The sequence below is a fragment of the Arachis hypogaea genome, chromosome 15 (genome assembly GCF_003086295.3).
Source record: "Arachis hypogaea cultivar Tifrunner chromosome 15, arahy.Tifrunner.gnm2.J5K5, whole genome shotgun sequence".
Taxonomy (NCBI): Eukaryota; Viridiplantae; Streptophyta; class Magnoliopsida; order Fabales; family Fabaceae; genus Arachis; species Arachis hypogaea.
The window spans coordinates 22263319-22273233 of NC_092050.1; the positions used below are offsets into that span (position 1 = coordinate 22263319).

Consider the following 9915-nt stretch of genomic DNA (forward strand, 5'->3'; position numbering starts at 1 on the left):
ACATGAAATGTCGCTCCGACCTATCAAGTCAGGAGAAGCAGACTCTCTCCTCAGGGTCAGCAACGACAATATCATAGTTCCTCTCATTCTCTTGACTTAAAGATAGCCTATGATGTCTATAAAAGGCCTCGGCATATTCATTATCAATTACAGAAATAGGGGTAAGAACAGATAAATCTACCCATTTCAACACAACAAAATAAAAAATAACCACTACAAATCGGACAAAGCAAACCAAGCAATTAGGATTTCAGGTCAATATCACAGATCGACATTTATATCCTGGACTTAAAACAACAACAGCACATGCATAAACAAAAGGAGGTCGGGTCAACATTGTGAAACTTTTCCAGAACGCAAACAGATATGCGATACCTCTAACATGCAGAAATGAAGCCATCTTCTATATGAAAATGGCATCATTTGGGAGCATCATAGAAACCCCACAAACAGGACCACAACAACAGTAAAAACCTTTTCTTTTTCAAACAGCCAAAATCATATTCTCAAAGATGCAAAGCCCTAAAATCAGAGTGGCAATCACAAGCAACATTTTACAACTACCATTCATTCACACATGAATAGGATCCAGAATACAGAAAAATAAGAAAAGATAGATAAAGAGCACTAACCTTGAAGAAGCGTGAAAATGGAAGTGCACGTCAAACCGCAACAATGCAAACAGTCCTCTCCTAGAGCGCAAGAAAGACCTTTGAAAACCTCAAGATAAAGAAATATTGAAAGAGGGAACAGTTACACAAACGAAGAATGAAGGAAGAAGACGACAAAGAAGTGAACGAATGAACGTTTCGCAAATGGAAAAATAAAAAGGGAGAAGAAGTGAAGTATTTATAAGACACAAGGGGCAAAGAAGACATTTTGCAGCCCTCACTAAATACGTGCACAGATCCCAAGAAAACTGCAACGTAACACACACTGTATCATTAAGCGGTACAACGTTTACAAAATTTTGAAACACGTCGAGTACCTGATGTCTTGAAGGCACCGCCCGACGAAGAAAACTGAAGCTACAAATGCTCGAGCCCAACTTTATAAAAGCTCATACTCAAGCAGAGGCACTATTCATATCCTGGCCCAAAAACTTAGAGCCAGGCCCAACGAAGGCAAAGGCTCACCAAATAAGGTAGCCTCATCCACTTATCCGACCTCATTTAGGTCGGACACGACAAGAGAGGTCCATCCCTACTTATCTGAATAAGTAACTACCTCCCTAAATATCTCATACTATCTCTACCTCATTTAGAAGGTAGATCTCAACAAACTCCCAAGATAAGAGGAACGGTTATCTACCAACAAAGGTGAAACAACTCCAAAAGGTGGTTATCTATTCAATTATAAATACACTGACACTCCTCAGGTATATTCAAGTCCTAATCTACTAAAAATATGCTTAAAGCCCTTGTTAACTTAAGCATCAGAGTCTCTTGCAGGTACCACCTCCCACCTCTTCACGAGAAACTCAGACGGTGGCACCTCGACACCAGCACAAGTCGGACACTGTCTCAGAAGAAGTCTGGACCTCACGTTCAGGTCCAAATCACATTTTCAGGTAACTTTCGGATCAAATGGTAATATATAAATTGAGGCAACAATTTAAATTTTTCTATAACTAATTTAATTAAATACTAATATTAGAACTAAATTATTTAAATAATATTTAAACTATTCTAGTATTTAGACACATATAAATTAGAGTAATTTTCGTAACGACATCCAACTGAAACAATATCATCAGATCCAACATTTAGAATTTATGCAAATGCAAACAATCCTCTTGTTAAATAAGCTTCATAATCCGTTATCCATGTATTGCGGCAAGGTATAGAATAGCTAGAACAAGAAATTAAATTGACCTTTGTTCACATCAATGGCATTGCATTGACACAGTAAAAGGCCGATAATTTTTTTTAAGTAATAATATGTTATAAAATTATTTTTATTGCGAAAAGGTTAAAAGAAGAAAATTTAAATACAATACCAATTTTTGGAATTGCATCTCCAAACTTGACACAGTTATAGCAAAATTGAAATTAAATTGAGGAAATTCAATTTCATTATATGCTCTACTTCGAAGATTTTCGGACAGACGTAGAAAGCATGGAAGGGATGGAATTTGATCTTGGCCTATAAAGCTCCTCCAAAGTAATTACTCGATAAACGAAAAGAATAAGTTTGAGTAAGAACAATTATCAAAATAATACTAATAGAATGACTACATAAAAAATATCATAAAAAATTATAACTTGTACCTTAAAATGATCAACTTTAATGAAAAACGAAAAATACATTCTTATTCTATGAAGTAGTCAAGGAAGAATAACAAACTACAAAATTAAATAAAATACTTTGGCTCTCAAACTTAGACTCATGAACCATAAAAGAAACACTATATATAATCTTTAGTAGCACGAGATTAATTATAAAAGTTAATTATTGATATCGATATCAATATACCACTAATTAATACACATGTGCATTATAGAGCATTTTAACAAAGCTATTTATGTTAGGATCATATTTATGGCAATTAGAATTATAAATTTATGTTTAATTTTTTATTGTTGATATCAATATCAATTTACCATCGATTATGTTTGATTAAAAATTATATCATAATGATTGACAATTAGAATGATTAATAATTAATATAATTAGAATGATTAAAAATATTAATAATTGACAATTAGTTTAATTATGTATTAAATGCTAATTTTTTTATATAATTATAAAGAAGATTTTTTTTAAATAAATTAAAAAGAGAGATATGCATACTGGCACCAAAATTCGTCACGTTAATATTCTTGGTGCCAGAATACTATCCATTGTAGAATAATATAATGATAATGATATCAGTTTTGGTAGGTATTTAAACTAAAAAAAATATAAAACTATTTCTAGGTACCAATACATCTATTTCAACTTAAAAATAAACAAAATATATTGATAAGTTTCAACAAGTAACAATGTTGATTTTATTATTTTGATTTCAATAATGAACAAGTGTAATTACCCGTGTCATGCACGTGATAAGATTGAAATTCTTATTTTAAATTATTTTTTAAAAATTAATTTGAATTATAATAATTTGATTAAAAAAAGTAATATGTTATGCATTGTTTGATTTTGTTTAATCTAGTATTAATTGGATTAACTCTAAAATAGTTATTAATCGATTTTAATAATCTACTTTCTTCAATAAATCTGACATATATACTGAATGTGATCATAAATAATATAGTAATAGTCAAATCCACCAACAAATATATTGGCTATTATCACACTATAAAACAAATTAAATATAAAAGTTATTAGCACTTACAAATCTATAAAATTGCACTGTCTTTGATTTGTGCAAGGGTTTACTTATCAAATAAACTTAAAATATGAACAAAAAATATTTATAAAATGGACCTAGCATCACTTGAAAGAATCATGGAAAATAATCAACTTACCTTATCATCCATAAGAATCATTTCTACGTAAGTCGTCTTGTTCTTGTCAAATTTGGATGGGACTTTCCATAACCTTATAATTCTTGCCTTTATTTTTTAAACTTTTTCATTACATAATCTACCATAGGTAATACTGTTGATAGAATCGTAGTTAGTAGCCCTTAGGTATGAAAAATAATAAACAGAAGAAGATCTATGTTTGAGGTACGAATTTTCTAGATGATAAATAATTGTAACAATTCACTATTAATTCTTATATATATATATACACACACACACACACTAATTATACATGGTAATAATTAGTAAATATTTTTAATAGAGATACTTGCTACAATTAAGTGAAATTTATGCCATTATATTTTATTAACCTTTATGATTAATTCAATAGAGATACTTACTCAATATATATGTTATCGACATTAATTATATGCCAATATTTTTAAAAAAGAGCTAAAAGAGGATATATATATAAATATATATAATATTATTGCTATATAGAAAGCATACATAAATTGCTATATTTTTTTTATTATGTTATACAACTTAAAATTATAGTATCATGTTATTATTAATTCTAGATACTTGCTATAATTATATCAAATTTAATTATGACTCTAAATAAATAAAATAGATAACATTCATTATTATTTTTTTCTTTTTTACATTCAATATTTACTGTAAATATAAAAAGTAAAATAATTAATGAAAAAATATGAGCAAAAAATAAATATATTAATTAAAATTCAATTTGTTATCTAATTAATCTTGTGTCCATACGATATAATTTTACGAAAATGTTATGAATCACAATCTTTTTTATTCTACAAAAAAGAAAAAAACACTATATGTAGTCTTTAATAGTACAAAAATAATTATAAGAATTAATTATTGATATTGATATTAATCACAATTGATTATTGATACCCTAATTTTTTTAAGATATGTTTTACCTTTTTAAAATATAATGCATGTACCGTGTAGACCTTATTATTATTATTATTATTATTATTATTATTATTATTATTATTATTATTATTATTATTATTATTATCAAATTAAATGGGTCACTATTAATGTATGCATTAACTATCTCCTAATAAAATTATTGCACTTGAATGAGAATTAGAACTATATCAATTGATATAATTAGAATGATTAAAAATATCGATAATTGATAAGTAGTTTAATAAAGCATTAAATATTTTTGATATAATTATAATGAAGATATTTTCTTAAATTAATATAATCATGCATTATTCATGAGCTAATTAATTGTAATATAATTAGAATAAATTTATTTGAGAGAAAAAAAGAGTTCATATGTAATTTTCAAAAATTATAATAATTTTTTTATTTATGTATACGTATATATTAATTTTGTTAAATAATTCTATATATATATTACGGTAATTTTTCTTAATATATATACATATACATAAATAATTATACACATATACATAAATAAAAAAACATATGAATTATATTTTGTTAAACTCCATGTTACCGGTTATTAAAAGTATTTAAATCACATATATTATTTTTTTTGTTATAATTATTTCGTTTTATATATATGATTTTTTTATTCAACAATCGTGCAATAATTTTTTATTTTTTATATCCATATATATTCCTCAATTCCGGCTCCATTGTTTCTTTTCTAATAGTGATGTTTTAATTTTTTGTTTTTTTTTTCACGTATCTTTTCTTTTTTTTTTAAATAGTGATATTTTAATATTTTTTTAAATACATTTTTCTTAATAATTACATTACTAATCTAAAAAATAAAATGAAAAAAAAAGGTGATACATATATCCAGGAAAGAAAATAAACTTAAAAATTAGAAAAAAAATTTTATATTAGAAAATGTAAAAATCATATATTCAAAAAGAATAGTTGTAATATATAAATTGAGTCAATAATTTAAATTTCTCTAAAACTAATTTAATCAAATACCAATATTAGAAATAAATTACTTAAATAATATTTAATCTATTCTACTCCTTAGACACGTATAGATTAGAGTCATTCTCGTAACGACAACCAACTGAAACAACATCGTAAGTTCGAACATTTAGAATTCGTGCAAATTTAGACCATTCCCTTATTCTTTGAAAACCTTCTGTATCCCTGATAGAGTTAAAACGTGTAGCCATTAAAAAGCAATAAAAAAGTCCCTTTTAGTTTTTTATTTATTAATTATTAATTTATTATAATTAATTTCACAATATTTATTATATGTTATTCATCTTACAAATTAATACAATCAATTAATTGACTTAAATTATCGATAATTAATTTTAATTGATATAACTCATTTCGCTATACTTTCTAAATAAATTATTAAAAATGCATGTCTCAATTTTTTAAAAGTAGAATAAAATAAATTACATAAATTGAGTAGATATAAATCTGAAAATTATAAAATTTTACTAACAACTCAAATAAATTAGTACCATAAAACTAAATTTAATGTCTATTTTAAAAATAATTACTGACCTTTTATTCTTTTAATTATTAATAATTTAAATAAAGTAATATCCTATAACTTATTTTGTTATCTATTTTAAGTAATTACTAACATTCTATTTTTCTAATTATTTGCGTGTCTTATTTATCATTTATACTTTCGATCAATTATATTAATAAACAAATAAACTAAATTAACTCCAGTTATACTTGGACTATTCAATAATTTAACATAATCTTTTTAATTTAGGATTAATTACTTCCGATAGAAAATAAAAAATTTAGAGTAATTCAATATTATGAACATTAATTATTATTGTGAAATAACCTAAAATCATAATGCAATTTATTTTTAAAGAAATAATCAAGTATTATTGTTAATTATGAAATAACCTAAAATCATAATGCATTTTATTTTTAAAGAAACAATCATCCATTAATATCTATAAATAGAAATTATCGTCAAAATGCTTTGATTAAAAATATGAGGGGTTAATTACTATTCATTATTAATAATATATCGATTATATCAAAAAGTAAAAATATAATTTTCTGCATTTACACCATTAGAAAAATTACCATCATGAGTAAAATTTTGTCAAAAAAAAAAGAGAATAAAATTGCATACATAGCGAATTTAAAAAATAAATGTCGTTAAGTAATTATGTTTTTTTTAATATGGTAAAAAATTAAATATCATAAACTATATTTTTTCAAAAGTAATCCTTTTAAGTTGTTATGTTTGACATGGTTTATTTGTACGTAATTTAAATTGACATTATTTTTAATTATAATAATTATTTATCCTTAATACTTATTTTTAGAATTTAATAATTTATCATGCCTTACAATAATTATCTATAAAAAATATATATATCCGAAAAAATTATTAAATAAATTTATTTTTTTGCCCTATTTTCACATTAAAAAATTTTTTGTTCTGTCTTTTTTAATTGTTATTATGTTATTAGAATTATTAAATAATATTAAAAAATTCTTTAAAAATAGAAATAGCGATGGCACCTGTAAACCCCGGTTAAATTAGTAGATAATTAGTCAATAAATTAGTTTTTAATAAGGAGGATTAGAAATGTGAAAATTATATCAAATTAGAATATAGCTCATCGAAACGAGAATTTTGACACCAATTTCGAAGAAAACGGCCCAAGATTGGACCGAACAAGCTAAACCGGTTGAACCGGGTCCAAACTGGACCCGTGGGCCCAACTGGACCATCCCATTAAATGAGTTTAAAGCTCATTTCTTTCTTTATACGCAGCAGAAGCAGCAACGTAAATGGGGGAAGGAGAGGAGAAGCGTACCGAAACCTTATGGTAACTTCAACCCGCCGTAGCTTCTCCGTCTGAGCTCCGATTGTTGCATCGTTTGCGGTCACGCGTCCACCGCGTCGAGCTCGACATTTCTACCAGAACAATTTCATAGGTAACTCATTTTTCTATTTCCAACCATCTTTTCCCCTAATTTTGGAAAATTAAGTAGGGATATTGAATTTCTTTGTTCTTTGATGTTTTAGGATCCAATTAGTTTGAGGAAAACGTTCACTCTTACTTATGTGAAGCTTGGGTAAGGTGATGATACGATAATTCTATTTTAATTTTATTGAATTTGAGCTTTGAGTATTAAATTAGATATATATGTGTTATGAATGTGTATTAGGTTGTGAATAAATAATTGGAGCTTGAAATTGTGAATATTGGAACTTGGAGGAAGCTGAGCTTAGAGTTTGTTGAATTTTGAGGGGATGTCTTGATTTTGAATAAATTACTTTGGTCGTTACGTGGAAATCGGCCAAGGTATGGTTTAGGTTTCTTGCATTTGATATATAATATTTTGTGAAAACTTAGGCTAGATGACCATAGGATAAGTTAGATTGCATGTGTATATTTAATACTTAGTATCCTATTGATGAATATGGTTGGTTTGGTGCTTGATGATTAACTGGTAATTTGGTGAATTATTGATTTAAGGTATAACTATTGTGGAGGTTGTTGTGATAATGAGGTATTTTGTGTTAAAAGCCTAGGATTTGTGAACTATGATTCCTAGTTGAATTTTAGTTGTTGGATTTGAATATTGTATGAGTATAATTGTTGATCTGAGGTAGATTTATTGTGGTGATTGTTATGATGATGAGAAAGGGTATGTTGAATTGAAAAGAATGCAGGTTTGGACCCGAAAAGGGTGGCAAAGTACGAGTTTTAGAGGAGATGCTGTCGAAATTTTATAAAAATTAGAGATTTTGTTTAGATGATTATTTAAATTGATTTAGATTCAAAGGTTATATGATTTGATTTTGAGTTATTAAGAAAATGAGTATGTTTTAAGTTTGATTCATTTAGAAAAGAATGAATTATGTTTTGAATTGGAACTATTGATGGACGGAATGTGAGGTGTGATAATGAAATATAAGGATTGAATATGATTGATGTATGATGATGAATGAGATGCGATTGAGAATGATGTGGATGTTGATGAATTATAATTGAATTATTTATATAGCTTATGAATTTGAATGATTTGAGATACGAGATTCCCTTGATAAAGTGCCGTGGCTTGCCACCACGTGTACCAGGTAGAAAACTCGATACTCTGTTGACCCTACGACGTAAGTGTGACCGGGCACTATATAAATTCCCAGGAATGTAACCCCCATTGAGCAATATTGAATATATGAGAAAAAGCTATGCATAGACTCTTAGGGATGCACGTCGGGAGACAGTCTAAGTTCAATTCAGACTTGTCGGATTGGCTGGATAACCGGCAGATGAGCCTCATCAGCCATAGGACAGGCATGCATCATATGCATATTACTTGAGTTACTTGCTTGTGCTCTAATTGGGTGTGCCTAATTGTACTTGCCATGTTAAATGAATATTTTTTACTTGCAATATTTGTAACCTTCCCTTTATCTGCTTATTTGTCTGTGAAATGTATAATGGAGTTGGAGGTATGGAGGAATGGCACTATGGGATTTAGATTTAAGGTTAAGTTAAGTTAGGTTTAGATATTCTTAGAAAACCACTCTTTATGGCTTCTGTTTAATACTTTAAGCTCTATAATCTGAGTGTCGGCGTTCTAGGATTGTCTCTGGCATTCCCAGGACCTTATATATTATGTGTGTGGCACCTTTACCATACTGAGAACCTCCGGTTCTCATTCCATACTATGTTGTTATTTTTCAGATGCAGGTCGAGAGGCGTCTCGTTAAGCGTCTGGGCTCCTGAAGCGAAGTGGTTACTGGGTTATTTTGTTGCATAGCGATGTATATATTTGCACTTAGCTCTTTCTCTCCGCATAACTCGTTCTTTTTGGTCCTCTTAGAGGCTTATGGAGAGGCAGGATTTTGTTTATGTACTTTTGAGTTTTGGATATATATGTATATATGTGTAAATATTCTCGGGCCAGCCTTGACTTCGCTGGCTGAGTTAGGAGCTTGTTATTTTGTATTTTTGGCACTCTACTCCTAATTTTATTATCCTATGGTTAATAGTTATAGTTTTCTTAGCACGCAAGTTAACTCGTACCTTGGGCATTGCGCTTTTTTATTTCGCGATTTTTACTTCCCTTTTTCTTCAAGGCTCCTAGCATATTACAATCTTTCTGCTATTACATATATACGTTTTATTTTTAGAGGTCGTAATAGCACACCACCTCTGTTTTACGGCTTAAGCATAAAGCTTTGTGCGGTAGGGTGTTACAGCACCTTGAATAATTAATTCAATAGAATTAAAATTTAAACAAATAGGATGATTCAATCAATTATACAAATAATAGCATATTTATAAATATTAATAATGAAAATAGTCTCACTAACATAAATTGTAACGACCCAGTCCCAGTAAGTCATGATCATACTAGAAATCAAGTGTCACCAACTTGTTCCACTGAAACTTTTACTATTAATATTAAGCCTATAATCGAGTTAGCGTGCTATCGAGTTTTGAAAAGACTT

At 27.9% G+C, this 9915-nt stretch overlaps 1 long non-coding RNA gene across 2 annotated transcripts; it reads left to right on the forward strand.

Annotated features, from left to right (window-relative positions):
- The first annotated feature begins 7223 nt into the window (after nt 1-7223).
- On the forward strand, nt 7224-9440 carry LOC114925275 (uncharacterized). 2 transcript variants are annotated; one of them, XR_003813943.2, is made up of 4 exons: nt 7224-7385; nt 7477-7531; nt 7620-7756; nt 9146-9440. It is a non-coding gene; the product is annotated as an uncharacterized lncRNA (long non-coding RNA). The 2 variants fall into 2 exon arrangements; XR_011872957.1 differs by having other exon boundaries at nt 7477-7526.
- Nucleotides 9441-9915: the final 475 nt, after the last annotated feature.